The following is a 16,994-nucleotide window of genomic DNA, read 5'->3' as shown; positions in this document are numbered from 1 at the left end:
ATATGCTTAACATCCTCAGTGATACAAAAAAGCTGTCACTTATTTAATTCTACGGAGGGAAAGGGAATGAATCTTGAAATTGGTAAAAGTTTCTGTGGTTTGAAATCTGACCCTAGTGAAACTCCAAAGAGGCCAACAGGTGTTTTGTCTGAGAAATAAAAATCGCACCTTATTCTTGATACTGCGCCGTGTTTGGGACAAAATTGTTTGGATGTGTGCCTCTCCTGACTGGGTTTACACCCAAAAAAATGGTACAGCCAAAATCAAACCGCAGTTCTTCTGGAAAACAGCTTTCCGAAGTGATGCGCGATGTTCCTGATAAGCATGCCAAAGAAGGCTGTAATTATTAAATATTATTCTAACTGGTTATGTTATTATTAAATAATATTTTAACTTGTATTTTAAGTTAAACTAATATTTTGACGCTGGCCTGATTTGGGAATGCCGTCCTTTGTGCGTGTTGGTGTGGTACTTCCAAAAAGAAGAGATACTCTGGAACATGCTCCATTATAATGCTTGTTATGTTCTCTTCCTACATAAAGTTCTTATGTTGTTACATGTGTCTGTAGAATGTATGACAAGGCTAGAATATTTCATAGCTGCCTTCCTGGCTGAATTTTTAAGTCCTATGAAGGGAGTGAGTTCCTTTTTTTTCTTCCTTTCTTTCCGAATCTCCCTTAGTTACATACATACGTTATTTTTTGAGTAGCAAACGTTTGCAGTTTCTTCCTCAGAATTGGGAATGTTTGGAAATGTGATGCTGGCACGTCCAGTCCCTGTGAAGCTAGAGTGAGCTTGTATACGTGCTGTGTTAATCTTGGTGTTTTCATCTCAGAGTTTCGTGATGGCGGCGTTTCTTAGTCACGTTTTCAATTTCTCACATCTATGGCTTGAGCTTCCCCGTCTCTCTGTGAGTCACCTGTAGTTTCCTCAAGTATTGTCTTCCCTTCTGTAAGGAAGATCTAATTTTAATTGGAGCCTTTGAAGTGGCTAAGTGTGCATTTTTTTTTTGCACATCAGTTTTACCTGCCTGCTTTTAAGCATTCCCTGCTTCCTGAACACTTCAAATGGCCTTTGTCTTGGCCTTTATCTTTACACTCTTCACGGGGCTCTCCACCACCAGGCAAAAACACAAAAGAAATATATTTGGAACTTTTTCTGCACCTGGTGACTTGGAGTATGGGTGCTATTTGGGGCCTCTCCTGTTACCCGTTATCCATCTTTTTCTGCTTTCTTCTTCGTTTTAACACCACGTTAGAAACTAAATAAATAAAAGCAAATGAATTGCTAACAAATCCAGTTTAATGGGTTTCAGATGTTTTCACCCAAACTGCATACTCCAACAGCCAGCAAACCCAGTCTGCCAGTGAAGACAGCACTGTCACATTGGATCCTGTCAGATCTTCCCATATTTTCTTACAGATAAATACTTCTTGACTGCTTTTGATTGTTGAAGGCAGTAGGGTATGTGCAGTAGGTGATGTTCTGCCAGCGTAGGGTTCAGAAGACAGTTGTTTTAATTTGATTTTTCAGCCAGGTAAACCCAAAGTTAAATTCTCCAGGTGATCTGTTCTCCATTTGGGCTGGGTTTACGTCCAAGGAACCATGCTAGCCACCAAACAAAATACCACCCGAGGTTTGAAGAAATAGACAATAAATACAATAAAAATGACAGAAAGTTTTCTCTAAGTTTTACAATCCAAAAAGCATGGATTAAAAATTAACTTAAACCCCAGATTGGGAACAAACTCCATAAGGTTTTGTGGATAGTAAACTCTCTGAACTCGATTTTAAGAAAAAAAAAAAATATACTTTCTGTTTAAATCACCTTTTAAAGTATTGCCACGCGTGCTGGTTTAGAAGCTGTAGTCAAATCTTCTGAACCCTCTATTCAGTGCTGATCCGACCTCATCTGGGATGGTGTGTCCCTGTTCTCTTGCACTTGCTCCCCAGGTCCTGAGACAGCCCAGGAAGATGGAGAAGGGACTCAAACATCTGGTGCAGGAGGAGAGGCTGATGTTCCACCAGGGGAGAGAAGACTTGGAGGTCTCTTTTCAACGTGCACCACTATCTAGTGGGGGGAGTGAAGAACAGCCACTAAGGAGCAGACCCACCACCAGCTGCGTTGCATCTGTTGCAAGGAGAGGAATTTTTGGCAGCTGGAGCCATGAACCTTTTTAATTGCTCAGGGATCAGGTCTTTTACCAAAAAAAACCCCTCCCATTTATTTCATCTAGGCTAAGGCAGCGTCCCTAATAACTCATAACTTCCTTCTGTTTACACAGCCCAACTACAGTGTTGTGTTCACTTTCGTTGGAGCTGGGGAGGAGGCTCATGACATCCAGCAGTGTCAGAAAAAAATTTCAAATTAAGTACATTTGCTCATGACATCCAGCAGTGTCAGAAAAAAAAATTTGAATTAAGTACATTGTGGCAATAAAAAACTCTGCCTTTAAGCAAAATGAGGGAAAAGAAGTAATACGTAATTTTATAACTTTTTATGGCAAAATGCTCCTCTGATCTTCAGCATTGGACAAGAAGAAATGGCCTCAAGTTGCACCAGGGGAGGTTTAGATGGGATATTAGGAAGAACTTCTTCATCAAAAGGGTGGTCAAGCATCGGAACAGGCTGCCCAGGGAAGTGGTTGAGTCACCACCCCTGGAGGTATCTAAAAGATGTGTGGATGTGGCACTTGAGGACCTGTGTCCACTTTAGGGACAGGATTTAGTGGTGGACTCTATGATCTTAAAGGTCTTTTCCAACCTACGTGATTCTGAGATTCTGTGATTAAGAGCTGCTTTAAAAATCCTTGACTGGAAATTAAAATCCAAATAAAAAAGCTGCTTATAAATACCGTTGACCTTAAATATGAGAGGTCCTCTCTGTTTCTACAGAGAACATAATACATCAAGAGGGCAATGTAATCCCCAAATAAAGATTATGAAAAAAATGAATTTTACTCACTTTTGTTTAGAAGTGTAATCAGTGTATCTCTTCCTTTGTCTGCATTGTATCCTCATGATTACTGGTATCAGTGTGTTTAAAAGCAGCGAATCAATAAATGAATGCTTAATGAGTCTCAGCGAGGTGGCATCAGAAAAATGCATTTCCATCCTCTAAGGAAATTATGCTGGTACTGAGCTGGAGAAGCTGCTCCTGCTCATTTCTTCAGTTCCTTTAGCTTAGAAAGGATCTTCAAAATGTCACCTCAATTCCTTACCCTACCCAAGCCACGTCAGGAAATATTTCTCCATTTCTCACAGTCCATTTCTCACGGGCTGTTCAAACTGTCCCGCCCGACCTGGTTTTGCTATTTCAAAGGCAAGAATTGAATGCAGAGAGTCCAAAAGAAGCAAAAGACTTAGAAATAGCTCCGCATTAGAGTTTCGAGAGGGATTATGAGAGGTTTTCTGCGTAAAACTCTGGTATGATCTCAGAGGATGTTTTGAAATCCCCAACAAATTGCTTCTCACAGCGGCTGGATTAAGGTCTGTGGAATAAATGCAGCTTCCGTGCTACATCACGGAAAGGAATGAGTAACAAAACCTTTTATTATTCTAATTATTATTGTTGGTTTTATTATTATTAGTGAAACAGCTCACTGTTGGCATATATTGTGATTGTCTTTCAGCTCTCTTGTACACTTACAACTACAAAGATTAGAGACGCTCCTGTCATGAGCACATAACCCATGCAATCTCCCTCTGGCTTTCAGTCCTTCTCTGGATCACAACGCCAAAGTTAAAACAGTTGGAAGAGAACAGACAAGCCTGAGGATTTTGGTGAAGTCACTGTTTCCCAGAGACTGTGCAGCAACTGGTGGCTACACAAAAAGAACAGAAAGTGGGAGCGTGGGTGTTTTTTGGGGGGGGATGTGGGTGTGCATCTCTGAGAATTCATGCTGTATTTGTTTTTTTCTTCTTTTTAAATAGCTTTTCTACATTTTGGATGCTGTATTAATTTTGGCTCACCTGAAACTTTATATTATAGCTACTAACCAATTAACTTTTATTTTAGCATCACAATTTTTTTTTTATTATCTTGTTTTCTTTTCGGTATTGCTCCTCCTGAAGAGACACTTGTGTAGGGTTTGGAGGAAGGAGGTTCTGTTGGAGGGAGACAATTTCCTAGGGCTCTGTGTAGGAGGACGAGCAGGGCAAGGAAGAGGAGGTGATCTTCATGTTTTGGAAGGAAGGAGAGGGACAGTACCAAAATAGTGAGGTGAATCCAACAGAGAACAGAAGGGCAGAAAGTGAAAGGAATGGGGACTGAGAGACTGGTTTAAGAGAAAGAGGGATGGATGGCCAGGAGGTGTACAGGGAGACAATCCACACAGCCCAGTAAAGAATCCAGGGAATCAGTATTCCAGGAATGGAAAACAGAAAGAAAAGATTTAGAAGATGGCAGCTTTTACCAGGCTCTTCCAAAGTGCAGCGTCTTTCGTCAGAATATTATAATAGCCACCTCACCTGAAACTTTATATTATAGCTACTAACTAATTAACTTAGCCACGTACCAAGGAACATTCTTTGATGTATTTACTTACTTTAAGAAATCCCAATAAACTAAGGTGATGAAGGATTGTCTGACTAGAAGAGCTGTGGTATTGTGCACATCAAGGCACTCAAACGGACTACTTTGCAAGGCAGGCAGGTGCTGGGAGACAGTAGCTTACCCTAAAGCAGCAGGCACTCTGCAACTTAATATTTCCTGAAGATACAAATCTTTTGCATAATCCTTTCTGTATTATCCCCTACATCCTGGGAATTTACTACCCCTCCGTTTGAACCCCTGAAAGCAGGGATCCACCACTGTTTCGATTACTCTGGTTAGCACCAACTGAATCAAGAAGAAAAATCATTATTTCCACTCAAAATGGCTGTGAGTGTCTAGCTAATTCCGGGGAAAATAGGAGCTTCAGAGAAAATCTGGCATCTATTAATCTATTGGAAATGCCTATATGGCACACAAAGCCAGGCATGCCTATTACCTAGATGAATACTCTGTGTGAAATTTATTATCTTCCTGTTAATAAGAGGTAAATTGGGGGAGAAGTGGCTTGAGTTGTGTAGTGACTTAAATATCACGTCAAATTATCACCCAAAGCTGTTGATTATAATGTTACTAGGCCACTGTATCTCTGCAGCCACCAGCCACCTACTCACCAACCTCAGAGAGAAGATGGTCTGGTTCTGGTAATGAGGATTAGCCACAGCGAAGGAAACGATTGATTTGCATACGTCCAGATAAATGAAATTAAACTTGTGATATGCTATTCTATTTATTGAAAAAATCAGCAGTATGCTAGCCCTTGGAAAGCTGGCAAAAACGCTGAGCCAGGCTTTGGTAATGCTTGAATATCTCCAATTGTCTTTCATCACTGCTGCCTGCTGCAGAGTTTCACATATGCACTTCAGGATTGTTTCACTGCCCTGCAATTACAGTCCTGATAAATGCAAAAAAACCCCAAAAAGTCCCAAAGGTGCAGAGCTTTTTCAAAACTCAGTCCGGTGCTTCTCGTAAATCCTAAACTCACATAGAAATCTTCAAGAGAAAGCATTCCTGGGAGACTGGTTTTCAAATTCATGTCAGGAAGGCTAAAGAGATGTTCAATAGGATTGTTTTTAATTAAGGGTCTGCATCTGATGAAGGAACTGTACACTTCAGATCAGTGAAAAATGCCAAAAGGAGGCAGAAAAAAGAATAGGAGGTTAGCACTGCACATCTTATTTTCTTTATTTCTAGCCCATTTAGGAATGGTCATTTTTCATAAGGGAGAAGAAGAGAGATGGGAGAATCACAGAATCCCATGGGGTTGGAAGGGACCTCTGGAGATCATCCAGTCCAACCCCCTGCCAGAGCAGGGCCACCCAGAGCAGGTCCCACAGGAACTTGTCAAGGCTGGTTTTGAATGTCTCCAGAGAAGGAGACTCCACCACCTCCCTGGGCAGCCTCTGCCAGGGCTCTGCCACCCTCACGGCAAAGAAGTTCCTCCTCATCTTTAGGTGGAACTTCTTATAGTCAAGTTGGTGCCCATTTCCTCTTGTCCTGTCCCTGGGCACCACTGAAAAAAGACCGGCCCCATCCTCCTGACACCCTCCCTTGAAGTATTTATAAGCCTTGATCAGATCCCCCCTCAGCCTTCTCTTCTCCAGACTCAAAAGACCCAAGTCCCTCAGCCTCTCCTCGTAAGGGAGATGCTCCAGGCCCCTCATCATCTTTGTAGCCCTAGGATGTTGCAGAAATAATTGCACAGTTGCAATTATCTAACAGCTGAGTAGAGACTGGAAATCTTTGTAGGCAGAAATTGTGGCACAAGGCAGTGGTGGCACACAGTCCATGGCTGAGCAGCTTGTTGGCCAGCAAAGAGCCAAGAGCTGCTGCTGCCGTGGTGGCTTTGACCAGCAACTTCAGCTCCTGCCCTTTCTCCTCCCCAGCCCTGGCCAGGGTCCCCTGAGGCTACCAGAGCTCTTGGTGTAGATCCATAGGGAATCCTGCTTCGGTTCATGTGGTAGGGCTGGTCCACTTCCAGATGCCTCGTGTGTCTGAGGGAAGAGCAACACTCTGGGCTCTTCCACATTCTACACTTCAATAATCCAGAGGTAAAATCGTTATGCCCAAGGTGGATTTTTTTTTTTCCAAGTATAGCTAATGTTGCACTATAATAATATTTTTATTATTCTTAATTAAGAGTCTTGCTTTCTTTAAATTCTAATTTTTTAATTACTCTGTCAAATTCACCACTAATGAGTTCCCTTTCTCCAAAAAAAAAAAAAAAAAAAGGTACCTTTCTTCTTCATGTTTCCATTTCTTTGTTATGTTCTTATGAGCTTGCAAATCTGTAAGCACTTTTCTCCATTTGCAGGCCAAAGCAGGGAGGTCAGGACGTTTATAAGGACCTGGAATTCCAAAAAAAAATTCATTTTGTATTTTAGTTTTGATTATTGCCACTTAAGCATAATGACAACATCCATCCTGTTAAAAGTTTGGTTTCATTGGAAATTGCTTTTTTTTTTTTTTTTCGGTGAACCACTGCTAATCAAAAATGTATGAGCTATGCTTTCATAAGTAAAAAACCAGTAAAATAGTCTCATAAGTGAAATAAAATAAAAAATGGAGAGTGAACAACTTTCTGTTCTAACGTGGCCATCTGTCATTTATAAAGACATCACCCCATTAACCTGTCTAATCAACTCCACTCTTTTTTCAAAGTTGGTTAAGTAAGTTTATGAGGAGCCGTGGATGTTCTCTTGATTAAATCTGTTGTAAAACGGCCTCCCTGGTGTTCTGCTTTGTGTGCATTTACACTTATAAAGGTAATTACAAGTACATATCACTACTGTAAATCCCATGCTTGTCATATTACAGTACATGACATTTTCATTTCCTCCTGCTGAAAATGAAACCTGATCTTTTTCTGTCCAAGCAATAATGACCAATTAGAATTTGTTATTATTAATGTTTGTCCTAAAGTGCTCCAAGTCATGAGGTGGTTTCCTCCCGGGCAGTGGAATTTATAACGTGGAAGAAAGGGGGTTGACACGTCGCTGTACCACCTCCAACCATTCCCTCTCAGGCCTGGTTATTCCTTCAGCAAACTGGGAGATCTCCACGGAAAACCCACAGTGCGGGGAAGAATACGACTCGGTATGAATGTGTCCTTGTGGCCAAGAAGGCCAAGGGCATCCTGGGGGGCATCAGGAAGAGTGGGAGCAGTAGGTGGAGGGAGGTCATCCTGCCCCTCTGCTCTGCCCTGGGGAGGCCCCATCTGGAGCACTGGGACCAGTTCTGGGCTCCCCAGTTCCAGAAGGACAGGGAACTGCTGGAGAGGGGACAGCAGAGGCTACAGAGATGATGAGGGGCCTGGAGCATCTCCCTGACGAGGAGAGGCTGAGGGACCTGCGTTTTGAGTCTGGAGAAGAGAAGGCTGAGGGGGGATCTGATCAAGGCTTAGAAATACTTCAAGGGAGGGTGTCAAGAGGATGGGGCTGGTCTTTTGTCGGTGGTGCCCAGGGACAGGACAAGAGGAAACGGGCACAAACTTGAATGTAAGAAGTTCCACCTGGACATGAGGAGGAACTTCTTTGGGGTGAGGGTGGCAGAGCCCTGGCAGAGGCTGCCCAGGGAGGTGGTAGAGTCTCCTTCTCTGGAGACATTCAAACCCACCTGGGCACCTTCCTGTGGGACCTGCTCTGGGTGGCCCTGCTTTGGCAGGGGGTTGGACTGGATGATCTCCAGAGGTCCCTTCCAAGGAACCCCATGTGATCCTGTGATTCTGTGACACAAAAACCTGCAGCAAAGAAAAAAGACAAGGGAAAGAGGGTAAAAAAAGAGCAAGAAGATGGAGTTATGTCACGACACATCACATGATATAAAGCAGATGACAGCTTTTGGGGTGCTCCATTTGGAAAATGGAAATGGATCTGCTCTGCTCTTCCTGAAATGCCATGGAGGAGGCTGGTAAAGAATCGGTTGGGGAGTATTACAAGTCAGGGAGTGGCCAGAACTCAGGGTATCAGAAATTCAAAGGCAGCCTAGACATACTCAGACAAAAAAAAAACCCAAAACACCCATAATCTTTTCTCAAGCAGAGAGACAGGCGAATGGAGAATTTCTTTCTGAATCTGGCTGGCTGCTTTTTCCTGGTTCGTAAGCACATGTAGCAGTCACAGACATAAAAGTGGCAACTGTTTCATCACCTTTTTCTCTCCTTGAAGAAAACTGACACTTTGAACAAAGTGAACTTATGCTGCCTTTACAGTCTGACAGCAACTGCGTTTAATACCTCGCGGCAGCTAAAATACTAATCCAGTGCTGGCAATTTTAAAAATTGATTGGTTTTGCATGGTTTGAGATCTACTTCACTGGCTCTCGTCTGATAAATCCCTTTTTCTCAAAAGCAGAGGGAGGTACTACTGGGAACTGCTGGAGAGAGTCCAGCGAAGGGCGACACAGATGATGGAGGGATTGGAGCATCTCCCTGATGAGGAAAGGCTGAGAGAGCTGGGGCTCTTCAGCCTGGAGAAGAGAAGGCTGAGGGGAGACCTTAGTAATGGTGACAAGGATCTAAAGGGTGGGTTGAGGGAGGATGGAGTCTTTTCAGTGGTTCCCAGTGACAGGATGAGGGCACAAGCTGGACCATGGGAAGTTCCACTCCAATGTGAGGAAGAACTTCTTTGGGGTGAGGGTGGCAGAGCCCTGGCAGAGGCTGCCCAGGGAGGGTGTGGAGTCCCCTTCTCTGGAGACCTTCAAGCCCCGTCTGGATGCTCCTGAGTGATGTGCTCTGGGCAACCCTGAGATGGACTAGATGATCTCTAGAAGGTCCCTTCCAACTCCAACAATTCCTTGATTCCGTAGCAGAGAGCAGAAGCAGCAAACTAAACCTCTGAACTTGTTGGTGCAGCGAGCAGACGGGCTCTCAGGGAGGACAAGAGAGAGCTGCTCAGGCTTCCAGGAAGCCTCCTGTGAAAGGAGGGGGACAGTCCCCATCCTGAAGGGCAGGGAAATGGGTGTGCGCGGCCAGACTGGCCCCACAGGAAACTCCAGAGTGAGTTCAAATGTGAAAAGGAAGCGTGTGGGGCTGGAAGCGGCAGATACACAGGGAGGGAGTCGAGCATTACGTGCTGCTACGTGTTTCCTGGGGAGGCTGTGGAGCCCCCAGCCTTGAAGATTTGAAAAAAAAAATAAATAAAAAAAAATTGAATATCTCCAACCCTGAGATACCTGACTCGACTTTGAAACCAGACCTCCTCCGGGCAGGGAGCAGAAATTTTTACTATCTGAGTTTTTACTGTCTCTACAGAAAAGTGACTCGCAATTTTAACTTAGATGATACATGAATCGAACCTAATTTAAACTTAATCTTTACCGTTTCATTTCTGTCAGTCTTTCTTTTCAAACTGTGCAAAATTTATGTAAACCCACTACGTGGGCTTCTTTCTTGGAGGGGATGTCACTTTTCAAAGCAGAATCTGCATTGTCACAAGGATTTTAAGGAAGGAATCAGTTGACAGGCTGACTTAGTGTAGGCTAAAATTGTTTTTCTCAAGAAATAAAACTGTTTTTCTACCTCTTAGGTTTTTCTTTCTATGCGTATAGGTGTTCATAAGAGTATAATTGGATATTTTGAAATGAGAGGTACTTTAGGACTTTCTTAAAAATTGGCTTGAACTTAGGTAGTTATATTTTTCTTTCTATGCGTATAGGTGTTCATAAAAGTATAATTGAATATTTTGAAATGAGAGGTACTTTAGGACATTCTTAAAAATTGGCTTGAACATTGGTAGTTATCTCAAGAAATAAAACTGTTTTTCTACCTCTTAGGTTTTTCTTTCTATGCGTATAGGTGTTCATAAGAGTATAATTGGATATTTTGAAATGAGAGGTACTTTAGGACTTTCTTAAAAATTGGCTTGAACTTAGGTAGTTATAAAAAAAAAAAAAGAGATTTACAAATATTTTCTGATACCTAGTCACATCTGAGAGAAAAAACAAACCCTGTGTGTTGGCATAAAGAGAAATACAGGATGGGAGGGCTGCAGGGATCTTCTACAACATCGACAGCGCTCTTTATTCAACAAGTTATATTAATGGGTCTAAAAATATTTCTAGCGCGGAAGTGAACGAGGTGACTCCTCGATGGCACTTCCTGTCAAATATTTCTTTTCCTTTCTTTGCCAGGATTTGGCCATTATTACAGACCTGAGCCCAGGGTTGAGAAGTCTTTCAGCACAAGCCTATGCTTATTGAAATGCAGTCAGGTATCTTAAGTTAGAATATCATCTTTAGCTGAAATAGACCCCAAAATTCTACAACATCGACAGCGCTCTTTATTCAACAAGTTATATTAATGGGTCTAAAAATATTTCTAGCGCGGAAGTGAACGAGGTGACTCCTCGATGGCACTTCCTGTCAAATATTTCTTTTCATTTCTTTGCCAGGATTTGGCCATTATTACAGACCTGAGCCCAGGGTTGAGAAGTCTTTCAGCACAAGCCCATGCTTATTGAAATGCACTCAGATATCTTTAGTTAGAACATCATCTTTAGCTGAAATAGAAGGGCTAGACGCAGAAATAAAGGTTTTCATGTTCTAGTAGCACAACTGGACTGGTTTTGATGACAATGCCATGAATGGTTTTTCCTCCCCTCTTCCCTTTTTGAGTATACTTCCAGTAGAATGGCAAGGGTATTTCTCCATTTCAACTTAACTTTGTGTCTTAAAAGGATACAAAACTAAAAGAGATTATAATTCAGTTGTATCTTAAAAGGATACAAAACTAAAAGAGATTATCATTCAGTTATCATTCAGTTGTACATAATCTCACTGTTTGAATTTATAAATATTGCAAACTGGAGTCTTGCTTAAAGAAAGGAGTAAAAATGGAATAAGGGGCTTGGGATTCAACTGTAGAAAATAACCATAAATACCCCCATGCTTTTAGAGCCTTGAATCCCAGTGTTACAAGAGTGTGAATGTCGTTGGGGACCGGCTGTAGTATTATTCTAGTGACAAGTCTATTTTCTACTTTTTGAAAAAGAATTTTCCACTAAAATCCTGACTGCCAGATTTCCTATACCACTTGCTACTCCCAAAATATTTCGGAGGCTCCCACCAGCTTAATACAAGTTGCAAAAGGTAGTCTGAAGATCACAATTTGAAAACCCTTACGCGAGCAAAGAACTGGGTTCTCCACTTACTAAATTAATTTAACTAGCCACATTGTAAAATTATACTGCAAGCCATTCCAGATCCTTGAGATGAAACATGGTACTCTTCAAATAATGCTTTGCAGTGAAATATTTATTCCTTGAAAGGAAAAAAAAAAAAAAATCCACGGAAATATCTTAATATAACTTAATAACACATCCACTTAGTACAACTGATGATTGGGTAAATAGACATTCAGCCATATGCCTTTTAGACAAAACCTTTTAAAGTCACATTTTCTTAATTTGAAGTGGGTGATGGATAAAATGCATGAGGAAACTAGATTTTTTCTGCCAACTGCAGCATAGTGGAAATCTTCTTGCATAATGAAGTGTTAACTAAGTCATGTTTTTGCAGAATGATTTAAAGTGTGATTCCTACTACCAAGAGACTGTAAAAAAAAGCAGGGCTCCATGGTGTCTCAGAAATTTCAGCATAAGAGATGCTGAGTTTGCAAGGAGAAAAGGTGGGAATGTTTGGATTGGGAATTTTTCCCCTCCTAATTTCCAGTCCCCCAAACTCCTCCTTTGGGCTTTTTACATCTCATGCATCATTAGCTGGAATAAATTATCATCAAACTAAATTTCATGATTAACTATAGCTGAGTTGGCAGTAGAGGGAGAGAGACTTTAACCTGCCCCATAGGCAAATTTGGTAGGAAATAACTGATAAAAAAAAAATGCTCAATCACCTCAGGAGGGCACTTTTGCAAAACAATCTTTTACAGAGGAATCAGAGCTTTTAGAAAAGCATAATATAAGATATAAGAAGCTTGTATGAAAAGATGCATGATATCCCAGCTTCAGGAAAAGCTCACCACAGTCAGAAAAGTACCAGTTCCATGGACAAATTTTGGACTATTCTATATACAATGGAAAAAAAAAACCAACAAACAACAACCCCCCCCCCAAACCCAAACACCACAAACCAACAGAAAATTAAGAAACACACAGATAAATACAATTTTGATAATCAATTATTTGCTTAGAAAAACAAAACAAACCAAAACAAACAAAAAAGCCCTAGAGAGAACAGATTTAGTGCAATGCAAATACTTTACAAAGACAATGTCCTAAAACAGGTAAATCTGAATAATCCACTGAAGTGTAATCTAAAAGGAGAGAGGACTATAGAGTGCAGGTACTATCTGTCCCCTCATCCTCTTTAATTTGCAGAAGTAAAAAATGAAGAGGCAGCATATAACATCTGCTCTCTATTCCCTCCAGAGACCAGATTTAATTGTGCTTATAGAGGGAGACCATGATTTTTGTCTAAAACAGCTTTCTGCTCTTTAAAAACCTCCAACCATAGTACTCTTAGTATCTTGGCTCTGCCTGTGCAGAATCTGTCCACTTCACCCTCCAAAGCAGCAGCAGAAGTGATTGAAAGGTGATTTTTTGGGGGGGAAAGGGTAGATATGGCTCGTTGGCACCTCCCTTCCCTGCTCTGGGGCTACAGCAAGTAAGAGAAGAGGTGAGAGGGGCTGGAAATGCAGCTTGTTACCCTGTTATTATGAATGCTGGGAAGCAATCCATGCTAGCAGTAGTTTTTTGTGTTTTTTTTTTTTCCTTCGTAATTTATGTGCTATGCCATAATGATTTGCTACAGTGGGATTCAAACTATTCAAAGTATTTTTAAGCAGCAGAAGTGATTGAAAGGTGATTTTTTGGGGGGGAAAGGGTAGATATGGCTCGTTGGCACCTCCCTTCCCTGCTCTGGGGCTACAGCAAGTAAGAGAAGAGGTGAGAGGGGCTGGAAATGCAGCTTGTTACCCTGTTATTATGAATGCTGGGAAGCAATCCATGCTAGCAGTAGTTTTTTGTGTTTTTTTTTTTTCCTTCGTAATTTATGTGCTATGCCATAATGATTTGCTACAGTGGGATTCAAACTATTCAAAGTATTTTTAATTAACGAGGACCCGCAGAGGAAAAAAAAAGCTATATTTGTGCAGGGAAATAGGACAACATGGAAGTTCTCGTGTGAGCCAGGGTTCTAAGGAAAATATTGTCAATGGGGCATAAGGCTGCCTGCATCTAGATTTAAACTATGGTGTAAATACTTGGAGCTACCTCAGTAATGTAAATGTGAAGCAAAATCAAAAGCAGAACATGAAATAGGCTACAGCAGTGCTATGAAAAAGCATATACTCGCCAAGAATGCACACTTGCCTGGTAAAGCACTCAGACCCTGATTTCTTTTCTGCCTAAATCACACCCCAACTGGTGACAAATGCTACTCCAAATGAAATTTAGGTTTGATTAATCTATTCCTTAACGTCTGCTTGTTGTAGGCAAAACTAACGAGTTCTACAGAATGAAACCTAAGTATTTTTCCTAAATTAGAGACATTTATGTATGGAATTTGCCATGGAAGCGGGCCATCGGGCTCGAACGCGCTGCGCAGAGACAGAGAGTTATTTCTGTAGCTCTACCTACAGAAGTGGTCTATAAGATTTGCTAAACTGTGCAAAAAGTGCAAAACCAGTTGTAGGAGTCACCTGAGAAGGGGAGAGGGGAATTTAAAACAAAGACCTTGTGTTTTACTTCGTAAAGGAGAAGCAAAGGGAAATTTGGGGATAGTGTGTCGTATTATGCATGCTTTATGACAACTGAAATAAAAAAGAAGATTGCTTTTTCACACCTAGAAAGAATGATTTTCCTGATTTAGATACTAAGTAAAATGCTGATAATTCCTTCCCCAAACATGAGTACACAAATACATTATGCAAGAATAATTATTTTGTTGTGCAGTATGTTCATAAATATTAGATAGAAAAAAAAATAATCTCAGTTACAGAAAGCAACAAAAGCTAGCAAGGTCTCCAGAGTTTTCCTTTTATTAAAATAAATCAGTAGTCTTGCTTGGATTCTTAAAAATAATTTATATCCAGAAGTTAAACACGTTTAAGTAAATTGACTGCATTGACCTTCCAAAGAAAGGCCCAACACTACAGTCAGATTTTTGGAGAGAGTTTCTTGGGTTTATTCTGATGAGTTAAAAAGTATATGTTAAATAAACTATGGTTTCTGTTGATTACCTGATAATAGTTTGTACAGTCTGTGTATAAAAAAATAATGCAGGTTTCTAGAGAAAAGCCTGTTTTGGTAGGAACTGCTAGTTTTCACTGGTGGTTTGAAAAATAAAAAAAAAAGGTATAGCAAGGTTAAATTTCTCAGGAACACTTTAAAAAAGATCTTTGACGCACGTAGCAAGACTAAAGCATTAGTAAAAGGATGATCACTTAAATACAATCAATGGAAATCCATTTTGTTTAGACTGGAAACCTGAAAGGACAAGACCAAACAAGACTCTCATGCCCCTTTTTTTAAAAAAAAAAAAATTAACAAATAGTCATACCTTGAAGTGTTGAGTGAGCTGTGTGCTCAGTGCTCTCCTTGCCTTTAAAGGTACCCCTCACTTCGTCTGTGCTGTGTAATAAGGGTGGTGACTTCTCCTTTCTTCTAAGCTGTACAAAGATCTTTGGGACTGATTTGATTTAGGGAAGCTGAGAACAGGCAAGTTTCTGATACTTCCATCGTCCTTATCTTACACAACAATTAGTAGAAACGGGTACCACAGAGCCCCTTCGTGTTGAGGAACCTGATTGCAAAGGCCAGTAACGTTGGGTGGTAGAGAAAAAATCTCCAAAGGGCTAAGCAGTTCCATGGGAAATGGAGAAAACTAGAGGAGAAGATAGGAGATGTTGCTTCCTCTACATTTCCAATGATTTACAGGGAGCTACATAAAACCACCCCTTATAAGGAGGCAAATATTCCATTTCCCACAAAGCCTTCCCACTCAATAGAGATGCTAGACCTTCAAGTGTGAACTTCTCTCCTTGTATCTTTCAAACCCAGTCCTAGTACGGACAGATATGTCTTTTTTAACCAGTTCTGGCCATAAGAAATTATTTCATTTTACAAGATGGATATAGAAACCATCTTGCACAGCTCATCTCCTCTTCTCCTCTCTTCTACCAGTTGCCAGACACGTCCCTCATGGGCCAGTCTGATGGGACAGTGGACAGGAATACCTCTGCTTCTTACACTCTCTGGTGAAGCCACCTTCTTGTTGGGGTGGTAGCAAAGTCTAATGATCCTTCCTGGCTACTCAGCACTGGTGAGGCCCCACCTGGAGAACCCTGGCTTAGCTTTGGCCATGGCAGGTCCCTCTGGCAGACAGCTGGAACAGGCTCCATCCACCACGGAGGCAGGTCCTGGTCTCACAGAAGCCACCACTGCAGCACCCCTGCTACCAAAACCTTGACACATAAACCCAGAAAGATAACTTTAAAAGAGAGAAGGTACAAGAAACATAGGCAAGGATTAAAAATTAGGGACAGAGAACCACGTAGAGGGAGACACTGAAAGTAAATTTTAAAAGTGACGGGCGACAAGATATTGCAGGAGGAGCTCACCAATGATCTGGAGAAGGGGACTGAACACACCCTCAGTAAGTTTGCAGATGACACCAGTTTGGGTGGGAGTTGATTGTTGATCTGCTTGAGGGTTGGAAGGCTCTGCAGAGGGATCTGGAGAGGCTGGATGGATGGGCCAAGGCCAATGGGATGAGGTTCAACAAGGCCAAGTGCCGGGTCCTGCCCTTGGGTCACACCAACCCCCTGCAGCGCTACAGGCTGGGGGCAGAGTGGCTGGAGAGTTGTTTGTGGAAAAGGCCCTGGGGGTGTTGGTCATCTGTTGGGTGAACAGGAGCCAGCAGTGTGCCCAGGTGGCCAAGAAGGCCACCAGCATCCTGGCCTGTGTCAGGAACAGCGTGGGGAGTAGGACTCGGGAGGTGATGGTGCCTCTGTACTGGGCACTGGTGAGGCCCCACCTTGAGGGCTGTGTCCAGTTTTGGGCCCCTTCCCACAAAAAAGACATTGAGGTGCTGGAGCGGGTCCAGAGAAGTGCAACGGAGCTGGTGAGGGGTCTGGAGCACAAGTCTTGTGAGGAGAGGCTGAGGGAGCTGGGGGTGTTCAGCCTGGAGAAGAGGAGGCTGAGGGGAGACCTGACTCTACAACTCCCTGAAAGGAGGGTGTAGCCAGGGGGGGTCGGTCTCTTCTCCTAAGGAACAAGTGATAGAACAAGAGGAAATGGCCTCAAGTTGCGCCAGGGGAGGTTTAGATGGGATATTAGGAAAAATTTCTTCACGGAAAGGGTTGTCAAGCCTTGGAATGGGCTGCCCAGGGAAGAGGTTGAGACACCGCTCCCTGCCGCCTCTCCACCACCAGGCGGCGGGCCGGGTGCTGCAGTGCCGCCTTCCTGCCGCCAGACGGCGCAACAGC

At 42.2% G+C, this 16,994-nt stretch overlaps 1 long non-coding RNA gene across 2 annotated transcripts in view; it reads right to left on the bottom strand.

Annotated features, from left to right (window-relative positions):
- Positions 1-16,994, bottom strand: part of LOC106892620 — an 18,810-nt gene continuing 1,816 nt past the window's right edge. Inside the window, exons 2-4 of one of the 2 annotated variants that reach the window (XR_001412913.1) lie at positions 6,789-6,900; positions 1,829-2,131; positions 1-949 (exon numbers count right to left, since the gene is read on the bottom strand). This is a non-coding gene — a long non-coding RNA (uncharacterized LOC106892620). The remainder of the gene's footprint in view (positions 950-1,828; positions 2,132-6,788; positions 6,901-16,994) is intronic. The other variant, XR_001412914.1, reaches the window with a different exon arrangement.

This window comes from Calidris pugnax, unplaced genomic scaffold (assembly GCF_001431845.1).
Source record: "Calidris pugnax isolate Ruff unplaced genomic scaffold, ASM143184v1 scaffold42, whole genome shotgun sequence".
In the NCBI taxonomy this organism is placed as follows: Eukaryota; Metazoa; Chordata; class Aves; order Charadriiformes; family Scolopacidae; genus Calidris; species Calidris pugnax.
Note: the sequence above shows the minus strand (reverse complement) of the source record. Positions and strands in the feature narration are given on the sequence as shown.